At 32.4% G+C, this 22,337-nt stretch overlaps 1 protein-coding gene and 1 long non-coding RNA gene across 3 annotated transcripts in view; both read left to right on the plus strand.

Moving 5' to 3' along the window:
• Positions 1-22,337, plus strand: part of cv-c (RhoGTPase activating protein) — a 232,080-nt gene that overhangs the window by 12,315 nt on the left and 197,428 nt on the right. The window lies entirely within an intron of this gene.
• Positions 19,197-21,201, plus strand: LOC149899768 (uncharacterized). Of its 2 annotated transcripts, none has more exons than XR_016457909.1 (3): positions 19,197-19,645; positions 19,754-19,833; positions 19,908-21,201. It is a non-coding gene; the product is annotated as an uncharacterized LOC149899768 (long non-coding RNA). The 2 variants fall into 2 exon arrangements; XR_016457910.1 differs by having other exon boundaries at positions 19,772-19,833.

A 22,337-nucleotide genomic window follows, 5' to 3' on the forward strand; every position in this document is an offset into this window, starting at 1 on the left:
TGTTTTATAGGTTATGTTTGCTTCTGATTATCTTTTATGCGGTTTAATTTGTTAAATATTTCATAATGTATGTCAAATACAATTTATTGAACTATCTCAACTTGTCTACATATTTTGGAGTGTGGCTGTTGAAGCTTCTTTATGCCCTTATTATCAAAATAACAATTACGTTAATTCTAATAAGACATATGTTTAATTGTGCATTGAGTGTTAATTCTATTAGAGTCAGCATATTGATTTCAGCGTAATTACTTTTTCAAATATTTATTAATTTATGTTTTTATAACTATAACAAAAACATGAGAGTTCAAAAATACTGACCAAAATGTAAACGTGTCTTTACTAAAACAATTCGCAGGGTTTAAATTACAATTCAGATTGAGATAACACTACGATAGTGAATTACATTTGTCCGCTCAGTATTTAGAAAGCCAAATATGAACAAAGCAACTGTCAAACGATTATCACAGTTCATTATTAATTATAATACAGCCATATTTGTTGTGGTTATCGATGGGCAGTCTGTGCTATTGTTAATCTATGACACGCTTTTTAGTGTAATTGATGTGGTTATACGCACACTTCATTCATTGTTGTTTTAGTATGTATCTTCTCTAATATATAAAAATGAATCGCAAAATGTGTTGGTAAGCGCATAACTCGAGAACGGCTGAACCGGTTTCGATAATTCTTTTTTTATTATATTCCTTGAAGTACGAGGATGGTTTTTATGTAGAGAAAACGTAAATATGTACCACGGGCGAAGCCGGGGCGGACCGCTAGTTTAAAATATAAATTATTTTGATATTTATAGAAGACGACAATTATTATGAATTACAATATACCTTTATTAAAATATTTTTAAATAGACTAAAAAAGGAAAGGGACATTTTTATTTTCTTTCTTTAGAAAATCATTGAAAAAGCTAACTAATTAATGAACAATTAAAACTTAATTATGTCGGGTAACGGTTAGTTTTTCCTTATATCAATTTCCATTTTATGAAAGATTCATCAACTTTACTCTTAAGCAGATTCAAAACGAGTTTATGATGAAAATTTAAGTATAATGGTATAATATACGACCTAATACTATGTCATATATTTTTGAGTGTCCCATAAAACTTTATTGTGCCAATAAACACTAAGTTCTGACTGTAAAATCAATTTATTATCTCGTGATATTTCATAATAAATTACGTTAAAATATATTTTATAAGAATGCTATAATAATGTTTTATTTTAATCCATCATCTTTGTTTAGAGAATTGACATCCTCGACGCAGTAGTATGACTACAAAGTTTTTAGTTGTAGGACAGGTTTTGAAACTGATAATATGTTACTTCGCATGAACCTGGTACATTGTCTGGATGCACGTAAATTTGGCACAAAGATGATATGGTAGAGTCGGGAAGACAACATATTGTAGTTTTTATCTCGTTTGCACGTCACTGAAGCCGCACGCTTAATCTAGATTAATTTACTCTGGTAGCTTGTAATGTCAACTGTGGAAATTCGCAAAAAATAAAAAAGACGTGTGGCACTCGGGGACTGCCGCGGTAAAACTATTGCATGCTATGCCTTCAAGCCACACCTCCGCACCCGTCGAAGTGGGGAGCGTGAGGTTTTTCGTTACTAAACTGGATTCGGTCCCCGCGCTCAAGGCCCGCCATAGAAGCTGTGTAATAGCTTAAAAAAACACTTATAAATTGCTTTTATCAATGATTGATCATACTTTTCTTTTCAATTTTTATTGCCTGACATATCTCATAACTTTTTAAATGATGAATAAGTGCATCCACAAAAAAGCTTGGCCCTATTAAATATTAGAGTATGCCATCATTAGCTAATGTTTTCCATCAACTCCCTGCGGACTCCAAGCCATCTGTTTATTTCTTGGAATAAAGCGTTTAATTCAAGATTTTACTGCAATATAAGTATGTGGTTATGAAACTTACAGAAGTGATTTCACAGTATCTATTGTGGTATTTATGAACATTACAGAAGTCGTAAGTACGGATTCAAGTGAAAAGTGTGATGTTTTAATCAGCATGTACAGTAGACTAATAAAAGTGGCTGTAAAAAAAATCAATCAGTAAATAGAATTAAAATATATAGGTTTTTATGTCATCAGGGAATCGGAGACTTTCCTTTTTGAATTTTTATATAAACTCGATAAACAAATATGTAACCATTTTAATGTAATAATAATCTGTGACTGTTTAGTTTTAGGTCATTGAGAAAACTTACTGAATCAGCGATACGGCAGAAGAATAACAACCAAATTTCATTATGATTCTACGCGTGAGAAACAACATCATAACTGGACTATGTATAAACACTTATTGAACTACATGACTAAAAAGTTGATATTGTAGATAACAAATTAAATTAATAGAGTTAGTTCAGCACGTGTGTTAAGGAAGTAATATAGTGATTTGTTTTACGCCTTGAACATGAAACCAACAGCTACTTAGTCCAGGTAAAGGTCCTGTTAAATTCCATAACGGTCACAGTACGTAAAATATTGGGACATTTATACAAAAGAGCAATTCGTTATATACCATATTATGGTGAAGTCGTGAATTCCCATGGAAAATATATTCAAAATGGGGTCAGAGTGTAGCTGTCCCTACTGTTATGGTTAAACTTGGTTCTTTGATTGCTAGATATGGCTTCAATGGTGACTCAGTTTTCGCCTTTAGGTATTACGGTATTTGAAGTGACTGTCGCTTAATATGGGATAAATAGACCACTCTTTAAGTGTATGTACTTGTATTTTATATCATAACTATACATTTAGATGACGGCTCAATAATTTTAGCGTAATATAGAGTTAAGGTAGGTTAAGATTATGAAAATAAGTAATAAATACTTATCTATATATTATTTGTAATTAATTATTAATAATAACAAGGCAAATTATTTTTAGAACTATAAATAATGTTTCAGACTGAAAATCAGCGCTGTTCAGGTGTTAAAACCCGACAGCATGGCTGAGTCTGACCCGTCTGCCATGTAAACTATTGTATGTTTTTTTTAGTAATATAAGTAGTTGTTATGTGTGTAACATGTGGCAATAAATATTTTTCTTTCTTTTCTTTTCTTTTTCTTTTTCATACTTTTTGTTAAATGTAAAATATGTTTGCTCAGTAAATAATTAAATATAGAGGTCACAACGAGTTTTAAATGTATTATGTATGTAGTGAGATTTCAGTAAGGTTCAGTAGGGTTGAAATATTATAAATTAATGTTAGTTCTCTGGGCTGTCTAGAGAAGCTTTAAGTTAGGGATGATATATAAATGTAAAATATGAGAGATTTAAAAGGAAATAAGTATTCATATTAAGAAAATTATGCGGTTTTGCTCATTTGAAGTATTACCCGCAAGCATTTATTGTATTTTAAATTAATAAATATTATAAAGAATTATTTTAATTCGGGAAAATCGTCCCAGACCAGTTAGTACGTAGTTCGTCGGCTAGTTGTTAAAATGATTTCCATTACATAAATGTCAAAGGGTAACCAATTTTCCCGTGAATGAAGCATTGATTTTCACACAAAACGTCAAGCTATAAACTGCATTTGGCAGCCCTATTAACCTCTAAAAGGTACAATATAAGTCGTGGTTACGCCTGTTAAATGAACATTGCTTTGCTTTATAGAAACAATGTTTTAACTCACACGGTACTCGGAATGCTACCTCAAATTATTATAATACCCCTGAGGCTTTTTCACAAAACCCTTCACAATCTTCTGTAAACTCGATGGTACTGTTGAGCATCGAAAATGAAGAAATCCATAAAATTATTTGCAATCTTAAAGACAAATGTGCTGTTGGCTGGGATGGGATACCCACATCTGTCCTTAAATCTGCGAGGCATGTACTCGTCCCTATTCTATGTCACGTTTTTAACCTTTCTATCTCAAAAGGCATATTTCCAACTGTTTTTAAGAGAGCTGTTGTCCACCCGATCTTCAAGAGTGGAGATAGAGATAGTGTCTCTAATTACCGCCCAATATCTGTGCTTTCAGCTATTTCTAAAATCTTCGAAAAAGTGCTAAATAATAGGCTCCTTACTTTTCTGAACTCTAATAATGTACTTTCAAAAAACCAATTCGGTTTTAGACGTGGCCTATCCACAGAAGATGCATTGTTATCTTTGACTAATAGCATTATTAATAATTTTGAACAAAAAATGAAATCTGTCACTCTTTTTTTGGACCTTTCTAAAGCATTTGACACTGTCTCTATCTATATTCTTTTATCTAAATTGGAACGCTGTGGTATTCGAGGCTCTGTTCTAGATATTTTTACAAGTTATCTTTCTGAACGTACGCAGTGTGTAGTTATTAATGATATTCTTAGTGAGCTTGCACCAGTTACTTTTGGCGTACCACAGGGTAGCGTTTTAGGACCTACCCTGTTTCTCATTTACATAAATGATCTATGTAACATGACTATCAACAACTGTCAAATAATTTCGTATGCCGATGATACTGCCTTGATTATCCATGCCCGAACTTGGGAGGAGGTTCGAAGTGTCGCTGAAAATGCCCTAAATATTATTCAAGAGTGGCTCCGACAAAACCTTCTTACTCTAAATATTGTTAAAAGTAAATACATAACTTTTGCCCCGAAACTTTCTTCTTTGCCCCCCTCAAGTTTCAACATATCCGCCCATGATTGTCTCAAGACCGACCCTTGTGTTCAATGCAATTGTATGAGTCTTGAAAAGGCCACTAGCTTGAGATATCTGGGTGTCACAATTGACCAAACGTTCTCGTGGAAGCAACAGATTGATACTGTGTGCTCAAAAATCAGAAAACTAGCATATGTGTTTAAACGCCTCAGAGGAGTCCTAGATTTGTGTTACTTAAAAAATGTTTACTATGCATTGATTCAGTCGGTTACCTCTTATTGCATAACATCCTGGGGAGGTTGTGTCAAATCGTTGATGATACGACTGGAACGAGCCCAACGGGCTATCCTCAAAGCTCTCGTTAACAAACCTCTCCGCTATCCAACCACCGAATTATATGCCCTTTGCCAAGTTCTTACCGTAAGACAATTGTTTATTCTCAAAGTTGTTTTGAGGAAGCACTCAGATACCGTGTATGACTCAGACTTCATAAATTCTAGGCGCAGAAACGACAGGGTTTGTGTTATTAAATTTCGAAGAACAGCAGTAGCTAGTCGCCACTATCCTTTCATTAGTTCTTGTATCTACAATAAAATTAATCGGGTCCTTAATATTTACCCACTTTGTCACCATAAGCTAAAGACAATACTTCTTAAATGGCTTTTATCCCTCTCCTATGAAAAAACTGAAGAAATTATTAAAACCACCATCTAAACTTCTACATTCCTCACACACCTCTACACAACTTACATAATCTCGCTCTCACATATACACACACACACATACAATCTCACACTCTCACATATACATATACACACCTGCACATTTATGTCTTTTTAAATTTGTGTAATCGTCTTACTTACTTTTATTGTTTTCTTGTGTTTTTCTTTTGGAATTATTACTGTAAAAATGTTAGTCACTGGAACTTCTAATGTATGGAGGCGGGCGTTGGCATCTGTGCCACAGCTTTTTTAAGCTTTTATAGGTGCCATCGTTCATAAAGTTTTTTGTATCTGTGTTTTTATTGTTCCAAATAAAGAATTTTGAATTTTTGAATTTTTTTTGAACTATTTCAAACCAAAATTAGTACCTAGAGGACATTATGAAAGACATTCTAAATTGTATTGGCATGTAATTACTAATTATTCAAGTTAACTTTCATACTCACTTAGTAGTGACTTTATTGTAGCCGTTTAATTAAGAGACTAGGTAGGCTATTATTTGATTAGGTAATTTAAGAATGATTTGGTTTTTGATAAATCAAATCCTTTTAAAGAAGTAGGTACAAAGAATCAAAGATTTTATAGGAAGAAAAAAACATAACACGTAAAATCACTTGATGGTTTTATCATACGATTTACAGAATTATTAAACTACTTACGAAATGATTGTAAAATACAGAAAGATTTCACTTCCCAACTCATCATCATCAGCCCATAATATACGTTCCCACTGCTGGGACACGGGCCTGCTATGAGAGTACATCCACCACGCTAGCCAGATGCGAATTGACAGATGTCACATATCATCAAACTTTTGATTCTTCAATATCCAACAAAAATCAGTTTTAAAACTTTCGAATATCTTCGAGAACTTCGTCATACCGACAAGGAAATGCCAATAAAATATAAGTGGTCCCAAACGATATCAGCATCTAAACATTTCAATAGAGCTAGTAATTTGTATCGTTATCAATTTTAGGTGAATTTATGCTATTGGCGTTTCAATAGTTGATTACAAAAGCCCTTAATGTTGTTTACGATACAATGCTTTTCATGGTTGCTTAACTATAGGTATTTTATGACTTGATATAATGAGGTGAAGAAATAAGGATTGTTTGTTTAAAAGAAAAAATGGACTAATTTAAAATTTTAGTAGATCGGGGAAATGGGGATGAGGCTAATTTCTAAAGTAAAAATAAATATATGAAAATATACAGGTTTAATATAAATAACATTCATATTTTTTAACATTCATTTTATTAACCTCAAGTTGTGTACTGATTTCATATTATTAGATTTACTCCTTCTTTTGAGAATTCGTAATCATCACCATCATTATCATCGGCCCATATTCGTTCCCACTGCTGGGACACGGGCCTTCTATGAGGGTACAGGCCATAATCCACCACGCTGGCCAAGTGCGGGTTGGCGGATGACACGTCATGTCGTTGAACTTTTGATTCTTCGACATGTCGGTTTCCTCACGATGTTGTTCTTCACCGTTCGAGCAGTAGCGATGTTATAAATTATATAAATATTCGAAATAACTATATAATATAATTATTTAAGTAGTTTTCATAATGTGATTAAATTATACACACGAGGAAGCTTTATGTCGTGTTTAATTAAATATGATATCCACGTGTAGTTCAGATAAATGAAGCTATATTACTCTACGTCATAGTATATCTACTTACTACTTACTATACCGACATAAATAAGTTTTATTAATAATTAATAAAAAGTTATTTTTAAGAAGAAGTAATGAGAAGAAGCAGGGTCCACAGGGTTTCTGGGCAAAACTGGCGACAACGAGCGAACGACCGGCCTCAGTAGCGTGCCATGACTGAAGCCTATGTCCAGCAGTGGACAAATATAGGCTGATCATGATGATGAAGATGAATGAGAAAAAATTAAAAGGAGTGTGGCACTCGGGGACTGCAGCGGTAAAGCTATTGCATAGCATGCCTTCAAGCCACACCTCCGAGCCCGTCGGAGTTTTTTTTCGTTAAGAGCGTGAGGTTTTTTCGTTACGGAATTTCTCGATTCGGTCTCCGCGCTCAAGGCCCGCGATAGAAGCTATGCAATAGCTTAAAAAATAACTTCTTACTATCTAACACATTTCCATTTTATATTTTAAAGTTCGATACCATATTATTTTCTACTACTACAGTCAGAACTACATATAGAAAAACACGTATGCCTACTATTAGGTAAAAATATTGTTACTCGAAAACAATAATAAAAATAAATGGCGCTTGAAATCTCAAACAAGTTAACATTCCATGGAAACCATTATAAAATTCATATTAAATAGCGTGAATTCATTAATAAGTGGTTTGCATGCAAATTGTGGCACGCCGGACAATCTAAATGGGCTTTTAAATATTTCGTAAATTATGCAAGGAGCTTAGATTGGTTCATAATAGTGTTGATACATTAATTATTATACCAAGTAGCAATGAAAGAGATAAAAATAAATACTGTAAAGCCTATATTAGTGAGTCGTATAAAATGATAATATGAGAAACAATAAGGGAAATTTATTGTTAGTTTTGATGATCTTCCATTTGCAATATTAAAAAATTCTTCATAGGTTTTTAGATATTTGTACAGAACAAAATATCATCATCGTCTGATCATTTAACAAGATTTAATAGTCTACATGTAGTCATCTATATGTAACATTTACAATCTTGTTTATCGGTTGAATAATTTCCCTAAATTTGTATGTTTGTAGGAGGCAATCTCGGGAACTCCTGAGTCCTGGACTGTACACACTTTCACTATCTAATAATAGAAAGCTTCGCTATCTTCAATTGCTATAAGACATATTTTATTTTGATAAACGTCAATGAGTTGCGCGGGTGGAAAGCCAGGAGAGAACTATTTGTTACAAAAATGATCATTTCAATCGTTTGTAGATACATAAATTTATTTTTGATGCCACATTTCGATATTTACATATCTATACTAATATTATAAAGCTGAAGAGTTTGTTTGTTTGTTTGAACGCGCTAATCTCAGGAACTGCTGGTCCGATTTGAAAAATTATTTCGGTGTTAGATAGCCCATTTATCGAGGAAGGCTAGGCTATATATGATCACGCTAAGACCAACAGGAGCGAAGCAACGCGGGTAAAACTGCGGGGCACAACTAGTCTCATAAAAATAGTCGGCTCTTTAATATAAAACTAACCTCATAAGTTGTTAGATAAAGATCGCTCATTAGACGTAAAGGAAACATAAGTAGTATAAAATGTTTATCTAATTCAGTTTCCACTCAATTAGGACGTGTAATCTCTTTGGTTTGTCTTTATGTTCGTCTATCACAGAGCTATTTGATTTTTATAGAATATAAAATAATGCCGTGTGTCCGAAAAAGTCATGATATTTACAAAGTGCATGCCATCTATAACTTTTGTCATGAAATCTACATCGTAATACGAAAAACATTGTTTATATTTATCGATAGTATATTATATCATTTCTTCAATGTTCTTATTCTAAAGACATGTTTCACTGGACTATTTTGTTGCATAAAGTGGGATAGATAGTCAAAAGTTGTAAAAAAAAGTCCCCAAAGGATCTTAACAAGTAAGTAAGTACAAAATCGTGTTAAAGATATTCTTATCGTTTGAATCATATCACACACGAAAAAGTAGAAACTCAAGTCTATGTCGGTCTAGATGTAGGTTTATTAAGTCGACATTGTCAAAGGTCGACACACTGGATTCCACGAAACAGGTTACTAGTTGCCGCTTATACTATGTGCTTTGTTTTTATTGCTAGTGATGTGACCTTCATCGTAATGACTGCGCTAAATGTTGGCACAGCACTATGGGTGAAAATTTTAAGGTATGGATGGGTTACGGAGTACCTTATGTCCAAATTGGATTCTAGTCAAAGAAAAACCTGCATAATTCTCGTTCCTGTTGGATATTCGGGATAAAACCTATCCTATGTCCTTTCTAAGGTCTCAATTAGCTATCCCTGTACCCAATTAGACATTCTAAAAACTATATTTCGTATGTAGATCACGCCCCAAGTATTCTTTAAAAAAATATTCAATGTACAGTTACGATTTTATCATATAAATATAGATTATATAAAACACATAATAATACGAATAAAAGGAAAACCGACACACTGAGCAACCAAAAGTAGAAATGTCACCGAATCCTTATTCCTTACATATACTAACGTAAAAAATATGATTATATTTTAAAATAAATTCAATTATTTATTCAATGAATCTTCATTTCAGCTCTTATTTATTCACAATTTTTTGGCCGACATTCGAGGTTCACTTTTTGCCAATTAACGAGAACCTCTGTTACTTTTGTGTCTTCATTTTACTCAAACTCTGTTTTAATGAATAAAACAATAGCTGTTGTATAATTGTGAATCAATAATAGCAATATTCATGTGCTTCTGCATGTTTTAAAACATTCCGACCATTAGAGTTAACTTGGTAAGCACTATTTGCACCAATGTTTAATATTATAACCTACAGTTTATGAGTTGTGGTTCAAATTTGGGTGGCGAGATAATATTCAAACTCTACAAAACCAAATCAAATCAAATTGTCAAAAAATACAAAAAAAAAGTTTTGGGAAGCGGATAACTCGGAGAACAGATAAACCGATTTCGTTAATTCTTATTTTATAATATTCCCTGAAGTACGAGGATGGTTATAATTTATTATAGCCAGACGTATTGTTGGTAGGTATAATATCTTATATATAAAATTCTCGTGTCACAATGTTAGTCTGCATACTCCTCCGAAACGGGTGGACCGATTCTCATGAAATTTTCTGTGCATATCGGGTAAGTCTGAGAATCGGCCAACATCTATTTTTCATATGTACCACGGGCGAAGCCGGGGCGGACCGCTAGTCTTATATATAAAATTCTCGTGTCACAATGTTAGTCTGCATACTCCTCCGAAACGGGTGGACCGATTCTCATGAAATTTTCTGTGCATATCGGGTAAGTCTGAGAATCGGCCAACATCTATTTTTCATATGTACCACGGGCGAAGCCGGGGCGGGCCGCTAGTCTTATATATAAAATTCTCGTGTCACAATGTTAGTCTGCATACTCCTGCGAAACGGGTGGACCGATTCTCATGAAATTTTCTGTGCATATCGGGTAAGTCTGAGAATCGGCCAACATCTATTTTTCATATGTACCACGGGCGAAGCCGGGGCGGGCCGCTAGTATCTTTATGTTATTTATATAATGTATTATTTTTATTATCTTAGTCAACTAGATTGTTAGTGTTGTGTTACAAACACTCATATAAATTAATACAATTAACCAGACATAAAATGTTCAAGACAAAATATTACGATCTAGTTACATCATTAAGTTTCACAAACTTATTGTTATTTGTTACCAACGTTCACACGTATCATATAAGTGAATTTCACTATTTGGGCAACTTTCCACACAAATTAACGCCTGCTAGAGAAAACAATGTATCGTAAAACTATATTTTCCCGCGGTTTCGCTTTTCTATTGATTTTATTCTATGGAGCAATTAGTTGGTATATTTTCGAGAACTATAATATTGTTTTGTGTAAAGGAAAGTATCAGGTACAAATTGAGTACAAGCATGTACAAGAATAGTTTTGATCTGTCGAAAATTTATTCGTAAACTACCTGCGCTTCGCGGTTTCACCTACGTGGCTCCGCTCCTGTTGGTCTTAGCGTAATGATATTAACTTATGGCCTTCCTCGATAAATAGCCTATCTAACACCGAAAGAATTTTTCAAATCGGACCAATAGTTCCTGAGATTAGCGCGTTCAAACAAACAAACTCTTCAGCTATATAATATTAGTATATTAGTATACAAAGACATAAATAGTATCTATTTGTCCCTGGTTCGCAACTACAGAACTTAAGTTTACTATGTACCTAGTCGTTTATATATTTGGTTACACACATGTACATTGAAATGTGTACGTTCGTTAATATTTACCAAGCTAGGTGAAAATGTGAAGCGTATGTTTGCAATTCATTTCACTTGTTTGTGCCGAAAGTGTGTGTAATTCGGATTGTAATTTATTTGCTTGCCAGTAGAAAGTGCGAATTTTTGATGGTCCTTGTGTGTATTGGGTTCTCGTAATGTTAATTTTGATGTGGGCTGATGTTTACACACGTAATGTATTACTCAATGAGGAATCATTTAGTAAGTGTGAAGAATAATTACTCTAAAGTGCTTACATTTCGAATAAAATGATATGAGCAGTATATCACGTCTGTAATTTCTTATATCAAAAATATAAGTAAGTTTCTTCCTAAGCCTGCATATTTTAATAACACAAATAAAGGTAAATTAACTAATTATTTGCGTAATTTTGAGGAAAATATCATAATTTGCGTAGAATACATTATCATTTCTGGATTTACTTACATATCACGGAAGCAAACTACCCAAAAAGTTCCTAAAACAAAAACGTTTTCCATTTAGATTCAAAATGTTCTGGAATCTTCAAGAAATACCTAAAAGATACATAAGAAGAACATAAATACATAAGAAGAAGATAAATAAGAAGTACCTTCATACGTATATAACCTAAGTATATACCTATATAGGTAACACATACAGGTGAGAATCCTACGATACAATCTTACTTTCAGTCGCTTTAAATCAATTAATCGTACCTATTGGAGCGCTGCCCGATGTTATTTTTGCAATTGCAAATCAAATATCGTATATATAATTTTATTTTGCTCCAGGGTGGTCTAAATATTTATGAGGTCTTATTTTAGAAGCTCATATAGAATCAATGCGTCTACGCTTGAGATTTATTTATATCCTTGCAAAAACGTTTAGAGTACACGCAACTTTGTTTTGCATTTTTATTGTTGTGTTTATTTCTTATTGAGTTAGATCACACATTACGATAGAGAAACCATATATTAATTATTAATACAAAGGTATATGTACTTTATTTCCTCGAAACAATATGTAAACTTACATAGGTAAGTAGATATATGAAAAACAAAATGTTTTTCAGTGATTTCAAATATCGTTTCTTCATATCATAAAAGTGAAGTCCCGTGTCCCCGTAGTGGGGTAAGGGGCAGATGCATTATTCATACATCTGTTTCACTGATCGATTTTCTTTAGGGACAAGTAGGTGATCAGCCTTCTGTGTCCTGCCAGACCGAGACATTTTTTTTTTCTTCGTCTCCACTGGGAATCGAACCCAGGACCCCTCGGTTCTACGCTCACGCGTCAACCACTGTACCAAGGAGGCGGTCAATATATTCTTCATATCATACTGTACTGTTATACCTGTCGATAATTTTGTTATTATTTTCATAACTTTGTTCTATAAAATACACCTTATAATTTTAACTACAAAAATAGTAAATTGCACTCCGAGTCCGAGCCGTGACCGAACGAAAACTTTTAATAATATTTGCTGGGCCAATTATTTTCATGAAAGTGGTAATTAATTTTATACTTCCTAGGTTTTGCAATTTTAATGCAATGCTTTCTGAAATAACTTTTGCATCCGTCCATTTTGTCTGGTGATTTTGAACATTAAACAAATGTAAGCAATATTAGAAACCAATACATTTTTTTATAATATTTTAATCTTCTTGTTTATTTTGTTTGTTGTTACACACAACATGTAAAATAACTGTGTGTTATGGCGTGCAGTTTTCAGCGCTATAACTGAACATCGAAAAATATCTGCTACTAGCTGTGCCCCGCGGTTTTACCCGCAGTGCTCCGCTCCTGTTGGGCTCGCTCCCGTGATGATATATAGCCTCAAGCTTTCCTCGATAAATGGACTATCTAATACCGAAGGAATTCTTCAAATCGGATCAGTAGTTCCTGAAATTAGCGCGTTCAAACAAACAAACAAACTTTTCAGCTTTATAATATTAGTGTAGATATTTGAAAGAAAGAAAAAAAAAACATTTATTATGCACGTAAGTGCAAATAAAATTTGATACATGACACTTTTACTACGCGGATGAAGCCAGAAACTCCATACTACAACTATGTATCCATAGCTTTAAAATTAAACGTATTCACAACACACTACGTGTAGACAAAGCATTACTTCCTCGTATGAATCCTTCATTAATTCATTCACGTGTGAATATTAATGCTTCTCCGTCACGATTAGTCATTACTCAGGTTTAGCTTTTCGTGATTACGACTTTGCTTGTCATAGCAGACTGTAACACGTGGGTTTATAATGTCTGGATAGTATTATGATTTTCTTTTTTCTGTTTCTTAGATAAAAAAAATAGATTAATTTACTCGGTTTTTAAGTAGATCTTTACAAACAAACTTACAAACAAACAAAGGTAGAAATGTGACCTTTACATTTAACATTACAAAACAAATTTCCGCTCAAAATATTCTTCTGTCATAATATTTGTTGTGATATTTGAAATTCAATTCAATATAATAAATAATAGTTACCATAATATAACATCTACATTGTATAAAACAAAGTCGAATATGTCCGTCTCTATATACCTACAGCTATGCTTAAATCTTTAAAACTACGCAACATATTTTGATGTGTTTTTTTAGTAGATAGAGTGATTCAAGAGGAAGGTTTTTGTATATTTTTTTTAAGTTTTAGACTACGCGGATGAAGCCGTGGGCGGAAAGCTAGTTAAGATATTATTTTTTAAGCGCATCCAGTACTCTATATTTATAAAATCACGAACAGGTTTAATTCTACTTTGAAACATAATATTCGACATTGAGACGTCAAATCGATAATTTCGTAATTCGTTTATTAATTTACATGCAAGTTATCGGTTTACTTAAGTGAATGCTTAATAGTAGTGAGAAAAGCTGTCTCTGCATACTTATTAAGTTAAAATGACGCTTTAATTGTATTATTATTTTCTTTTTACTTATTCCAGTGAGTAGTATAATTGATATTAAGAATGCAGTCCAACTTCCTGTTCATATTATGAACGTAGAAAATAAAGTTCATTTTTGCTTCTGAATGACTCCGAAACGGATGGAGGGGTGTTGATATTATTTACTTTTTATCATATTATTGTGGATGACCTAAAATGACTCATCGTTCGATTTTTTGATTAGTATAGTATTAAGTTCATGTATTACGTGACGTAATATAATATTCTTTGCAATGTTTGAAACGTTGTTGTAAACATTTTTAATGACTAATAGTTAAAATATGGAAATGTGTTTAGGTATTAATTTTAAGGTGCAGTTGGTATAGTTTATGATTTATGTTTAGTCGGCGTTTAAAGCGTATTTTATTTATGATTGTTTTTTTGTTATTTTTTGTATAATACTTTATTGGAATGCATCCAGTACTCTATATCTGCAGTTTATAAAATCACGAATATTGTACATAAATAAATGTAATTTCAACGACTTATTATACAAATCTTTGGATGTGTATGAAATATTTAATTTTTGATCATAAGAAATGGGTACACCCTGTCGAAAGTTCTGAGGTAATAAATCCAAAAAATAGTGTCGTATTGAGAACCTACTTTTTCAAAGTCGGTTGAAATCTACAGTTTCATAGAATTAGCAGCTAAAAAAGTGTTAATTTGACATTAAACATATAATGATGCGGTCGTTTAGTTCCGGGGAGCACTTTCAAAAATTTCGCTTCACTACGTGATTGAGCGCTCAATGTCAACATTTTTGTTGCTCCGTTTTTGGGGTTCCGTGGGGACAAACGAAAACCAAAAATTTGTTCGGAACCTAATAAATAGAATAAATTCTAATAAGTATACAGTCGCATGATAAATCAGTTACTTATCACGTTATTTTATAAAACATGAAATACTTAAGTATGTTTATGTTAATTTTTACTGTTTTATATAATGAAGTACATAATATGTATTAGCTCTCATGATGATTAAAAATAACAATTAAAAAACAACACAAAAAATAGAGACAATACGAGGACCGAATTTTTAATGATATCTAAATAATATCTTTTAACTAACATGTTTTTATGAAAGAGGGTACAAACCTACTTACAGAACCCATTGGTCACGATTCCGACTCGCACTTAGCCGGTTTTATTGGAAATTATATACTGTAGTATGTAAAGAATTTGACTTTCTTACGTTGGAATCTTCATTGCGGTCAAAATATTATTTTTCTTGACATAAATGAAACAAGTTTCTTTTGGTGATATAACGATTGATTTAACTAGTGATTGCCTACAGCTTTACTTGCGACTGTTGCTTCATTTGAGCCATACGTTCTTTAAATCCGCTTTTGGTTCACTCACGCGTTTGATGAATCTTTCTCAGATTTGTATTCTTATTTAAGTACATATATTATTTTAACACTTCACAGTGTATTGAGAGTAATTGCCATGGGATAGCAAAATAATAATAATTTTAACTTTTGACTGATCCACGCTCGTTTTATATAGGTACCTACTCGTACCTAAACTCTTGCATTTATAACGAAAATATATACCTTACATGTACCTTTGAAGTAATTTTTATTCCATATATTTAGTTATACAGGAAGCCTTTTAATATTATTATGAACTTCGATTTAAGCTACTCCATCTACGAGACAAAAAAAGTTAACAATTGAAAATCAACTCCAATTCTTCAGATTATAACATTACCGAAAAAAAAACACATCATATTATCCTTACATAACAGATCTATTTTACACCTTATTCCTTTGAAAAAAAGTGTATTTTTAAACAAACTAAATTTTGATCCTCCGTACTTAATATGCAGATAATGTAAAAAAGGCGAATGTATAATTTAGAAGCTACATATAAAACGAATATGGTGTTCATTTGTATTTATCCGTGTTACTTCAGAATAATATCTGTGGCTGAGTCATAGGTCATTAAACATATGTTTTAATTTTTTCTGGAATGACCGACTTTATGGTAGGTTATTAATAGAGCGTTATAAATGAAGTTAAATTCTAACACATTGTTCTTTGTATATTTTTAATAAATAAGGTCATGACTCATGACGATCTCACATCTCACATCTTCAATCATAGACCAACTTGACCTAGGAAATAAGTGTTTAACTGTCTTTCTGGACCTAAAAAAGGCCTTCGATACCGTCTCTTTTCCCACTCTTGTTCACAAATTAGAGCGTGTAGGAATTCGGGGAACACCTCTTAAATTGTTAACGGATTATTTATTAAACCGCACCCAAAGAGTTAAAATTGATAATCAAGTGAGTCGGGATATGGACATTACTTTTGGTGTACCCCAGGGTAGTGTCCTTGGCCCGACTCTGTTTCTAATTTACATTAACGATCTTACTAACCTTCCTATTGATGGTGGTAAAATCATTTCGTACGCAGATGACACCGCTATAGTGTTTTCTGGGCGCTCATGGAATATGGTGTACTCAATTGCTCAACTGGGTCTCTCAAAGATTTATGATTGGCTTAAATTGAATCTACTTACATTAAACATTAAAAAAACGAATTATATTTGTTTCTCAATTAACAATAGAATTCAACCTAATAATAACTTTTCTTTAAAACTTCATGAATGTAATAATATAAATAACTTGAATTGTAATTGTAATTTAATTGAAAAAGTTTCCTTTACTAAATATTTAGGCATAATCTTAGATTATCGCCTCTCTTGGTATTGCCATCTAGACTATATTAATGAAAGAACCCGAAAATTTATATGGATTTTTAAAATGTTAAGACATATAACCACTCCTGAACTCATTAACCAAATTTATAAATCTCTTGTGCAATCTGTAATTAACTATTGTATCCCTATATGGGGTGGAGCAAATAAAACTAAACTCTTGGACGTGGAACGTGGCCATCGTTGTCTACTTAAAGTGATGTACTTTAAACCGCGAAGGTTTTCAACCTCGCACTGTGTTTCATTAGATCAAAAAAATTTCCCTGTGCTGTTTATTGTATTTATCGATCAAGGGATGTATTTTTAATGTAAGAGTAGAACACCCACGTGTCAATTTCTTATACTTTATTTTAAAAAAAATGACAAACTTTAGGTGAATTTTTCATGAAATATATTGAAATGTATTCTGAAATCGTAACTGTCTAAGATATTTATTTTAAATAAATATAGACTTATAAAGCATCTTTGGGCGCATATTATCCAGTTTTTATTTTTTGAAAACTACCTCCGAATACCGAGAAATATATTTTTTTCAGATTTTCGTTTTTATTTTTTTTCTCCCTAAAAACGCAAAAGTGCGGCTTGTCACTAGCATAGAATTATTGCTCGTAATAAGGCCTATCACTCATAAAAAAACCACGCCGCACTATTGCGGTTTTTAGAAGGAATCCAATTTCTAAACATAGTGTAAGGGTTGTCAATAAATTTGACCATCATTCTTTTTATTTTGTTTTGTACTATATTTTTTACCATATTACAATAAATGAGATATTTAGGCAGGAAATCTAATGACCTGCTTGGGGAACCTTTTTTTAATTTTTTTTATTTATACTAATTTTTTTTAAATAAATAAATATTATAGGACATTATTACAATTAATATACAGGGTTACTTGTAAAACACCAGCAACCTCGCAGGACAAGATAGCTAACATCATAAGTAACAACATTTGTTCTACGACTTTTGGCATAACGCAATAAATTATTTTTAAATGATTTTTTAAACTTTTATTGTACTCTCCTTACATTTGTAAGTCTATGTTCTATTCATTATCGGATGGACGACGCGACGCCCCCTTCCCCCTCTCGTTCGCTTTTTGTTTACGTAATTTTTGGGAGGCGTAGAGTTTATAATATTCAGACGGAAAATTAAATGAATATTTATTTTTGTATGAAAATAAAATCTAACAAATTATCAAAAGTCGTAGAACAAATGTTGTTACTTATGATGTTAGCTATCTTGTCCTGCGAGGTTGCCGGTGTTTTACAAGTAACCCTGTATAAATTCGGGCTTGCGATGTGATAAGTATGTAAGTTATATCTCTTTTTATTCCTTGTATATCCACACTTAGAAAAAAAAAACTGGTTTGACCTTTTGGCGACAACCCTATATTGTGTTTTTTGACCTTTTTGAAAATAGCGTATTATTCCCGAAAACCGCAATAGTGCGGCGTGGTTTTTTTATGAGTGATAGGCCTTATTACGAGCAATAATTCTATGCTAGTGACAAGCCGCACTTTTGCGTTTTTAGGGAGAAAAAAAATAAAAACGAAAATCTGAAAAAAATATATTTCTCGGTATTCGGAGGTAGTTTTCAAAAAATAAAAACTGGATAATATGCGCCCAAAGATGCTTTATAAGTCTATATTTATTTAAAATAAATATCTTAGACAGTTACTATTTCAGAATACATTTCAATATTTTTCATGAAAAATTCACCTAAAGTTTGTCATTTTTTTAAAAATAAAGTATAAGAAATTGACACGTGGGTGTTCTACTCTTACATTATAAATACATCCCTTGATCGATAAATACAATAAACAGCACAGGGAAATTTTTTTGATCTAATGAAACACAGTGCCTCGGAACTATATAAAATCTGCGATGTTCTAACAGTTAGACAGTTGTACATTCTTTTGGTTACTACTAAAATTCGTAAAATGGCTCCTTTTGACAAATCAACTGAAAATAGAAGGAGAAAGAAAGACGTTTTTAACACTATATGTACTAAAACAGTTTTTGCTAAACACCAATTTAAAGCAAGGTCCATCTACCTCTATAATCGTCTTAAGGTGATGAATTAATTTTTCTAACATTTACGGCCCTTTTCAAACCTTCGTAATTTTTATATTATTAAAGTTGTCATGATGAAAATTCTTGACAAGAAAGTTCAATAGTAACACAATACGTCTACCGTTTTAGAAACATGATTCCATGATATTTTCTCGATAGAAAAAAAATACAAAGTTATCATTGTTATTTTTTTTTAATCTCTGGCATCTTCAAAATAACAAACGTAAAGTTACGACTTTTTGGATATTAACTATAAAATATACAACCTATACGTCTACCGTGTTAGAATTTTGAAATATGCGATGGTTTTGAAATAAACAAGAAATACTTGAAATTAGCGCGCGACCAGCCAATATATCGAGAGCCGCCCTGTACCTTCCTACCCCGATCGCTGCACGAGTCATTCCCGCTACGGCCGTCACACGGGGAACTTGTGTCGCTCGCGCAATCGTAAAAAAGGGTGATAACACGATAAGACAAAATGAGACAAATGGGGACAATAAAGAAAATAAGAAGAAGAAACATAAAGGTTGGAGGAAAAAGAATGCTTACAATTGGAACAAATTAATGAAGTAAGTTGGTTTTATTTTAAATTTGATGATAATTGTATTATAGACGATGTTTGATATGTACCCCTGTTTTAAGTACATAACGAATGTGAAAGATTTTTTCATTTATAGCATAAATAATCTGTTCAGAAATCCGGAATCCAGAAGGAAAATAAACCCACTGATTGTTCACAATGTGAATCCACTCCTTCGTAAGTACCTTTATTCAGTCAAAAATGTATGTTATCAAAGCTCTACTGGTTTTATCGTATGATTCCATTTTTAGCAAAAAGCAACAAAGTGCAAAGAAATAAAAAATCATGGTGAACTTAGTGGAAGTATGGTGGACATAATATGGAACAGGAGCTCATTGGAGTAGTATTATATTTAAAAAAAATACGAAATAATTTCAAGAATTACATTTCTTAGAAGGTGGTAGATAAGTATGTTGTATAAAGAATTTGATGTTGATATTTATTTCATTTATACTTACTACACCTGTGCGGGAAATTGCTTAGTAATAAAACAGGTTTGTATTCATATTTACATAGTAATGTGAGTTTTCATTTCGAAAAATTTTGTGTAAGTACATATATTACATTGAGTTCCTGGGTGATCTGGAAACACAATTGGGCCCGGAAGATGGCGCTGCAGTCACTCCTCCTAATGACATGAACCGATTTGGATGAATATTTGTGTGCACATTTCATTTTTGTGGGATGATTGGTTGATTCGCTTTCACATTAGCTAATATTATGTATTTTTGTTGTTAGAAAGTAAACTTAATTTAATGTTTATAATACATTATTATTGGTATAAATAAGCCAGTATGTTCGTCTCACATTGCTGTACCTGCCTACCTACCCTACCAGGGCCTAACTTTGTTCTGGCTATTTTATTTTGATTATTTGTAATGAATAATTACAATTATAATAGAGTGCAAAAAATAAATACATGCGTCAATATATTTTGTGTTTTTTTTAAACAATTTTTTTATTTAAAAAAATATCATTCCGACCGCGGCTTTGCCCGCGTGGAATTAGATTATATCGTGAATTCTGTCTTATCCCACAGAAGTGTTCAGTTCGGATAAAAAGTATCCTATGTGTAAATCCAGGCAATTAGCTATATTTTATCAAAATTGGTAATGTAGTCTTGACGTGATTAAGTAACAACTAACAAAAAAATATACAAATTAACATCCAAAGTTTCGCATCAGTTTTACTGTATTAGTGATATCTTCCACTCTTGACTTTGACTGAGAAGAATTAGGGTTTATAACTTCTTTCAGAAATATTACCTTTCATTTCTGGGCATGACGTAATATCTACGTCAGCATCAAATTCTATCTAAATCCATTCAGTAGTCCGCGTTATTGAGTACCATTTCATTTTTTCAGAGTAACAATATTTTTTGTTATTTTAAAGATTATTTATAACCTGTATTATTTTGTAATAAAGTAAACATTACGAAATAATAATAATTATTAATAATGTCTAAGTAGTTGTTAAAAAGAAGATTATTTGTTTATAAGCAAGAAAATAAAACCAATAAATCAACAATTAAATATATGTATAAGAATATTATAACTATTTATTTATTATTATTTATTTTATTTAACACTTTAATAATTGTACAGAAGCCTTAGAACTACTTACACAATACACATAGAACAGAGTACAACTATTTTGGCGGCCTTATCACTTAATAGTGATCTCTTCCAGGCAACCACGGTAAAAGGTAAACAAGCAAAAAGATCACTAATTGGCGGGACGAGAACAGAAAAAGAATAATTAATAGCAAGAAAACAAAAAAAAAAATAATAATATATATCTACCTTAAATAATACATATCCATATACAATATCACATATACTATACATATACATACACAATATATAAATATACATATACATAAATAAAATAAACAGATATACATACCAATTACATATTATATATAATAAACATAAATAAATATATACTTAGAGGGAAACACACTGATATTGAATAAGATAAAATTGTTATACGAATACCATCTATATCTAATACAGAGTACCACGTACATATTGTAACATAATGAAAATATGAAAGAAAAATAAAAAGTTAATAAAATATTACTGGTCCGGATCAGCAGCGGAAAGAAAATGTTGTCGCACAAGATTTTTAAAACCCGAAGGGGTCTGGGCTTGACGAATATTTAATGGCAGAGAGTTCCATAACTTAACTGATATCGCTGCAAAAGACTTGCCATAAAAATTTGTGCGTCGGCTTGGAACACGCAAGATGAGTCTATCCTCAGAGCGAAGTGAGTAGCTTTCACTGTGCAAGAAGGAAAAATTGGACTTGAGGTAGGAAGGAGCGGAGGGATTAAAAAGGATACGGAACAGTAGTTGCAAATAGTGTAGATTCCGGCGAAGTCGGATAGGGAGCCACTTGAGCCTTTTCCTGAAAGAAGAAACGTGGTCATATTTTCGAAGGCCGAAAATAAATCTAATACAGAAATTTTGGAGACGCTCAAGTTTATCAAGATGCTCGACTGCTAAATCAGGAAAACATGCATCTGCGTAATCAAGTATAGGAAGGAGAAGGGATTGTGCTAGCGTAATTTTGGTAGGAATAGGCAAGAAGTTACGAAGCCGCCGGAGCGTAGCAGAAGCAGCATAGATCCTACGGCTTAATTCCTGAATATGGTGAGACCAGGACAAGGTTTGGTCAAA

The sequence above is a fragment of the Colias eurytheme genome, chromosome 20 (genome assembly GCF_061535395.1).
Source record: "Colias eurytheme isolate Ceu_HAF_F1 chromosome 20, ilColEury1 Martin Lab GWU primary, whole genome shotgun sequence".
In the NCBI taxonomy this organism is placed as follows: Eukaryota; Metazoa; Arthropoda; class Insecta; order Lepidoptera; family Pieridae; genus Colias; species Colias eurytheme.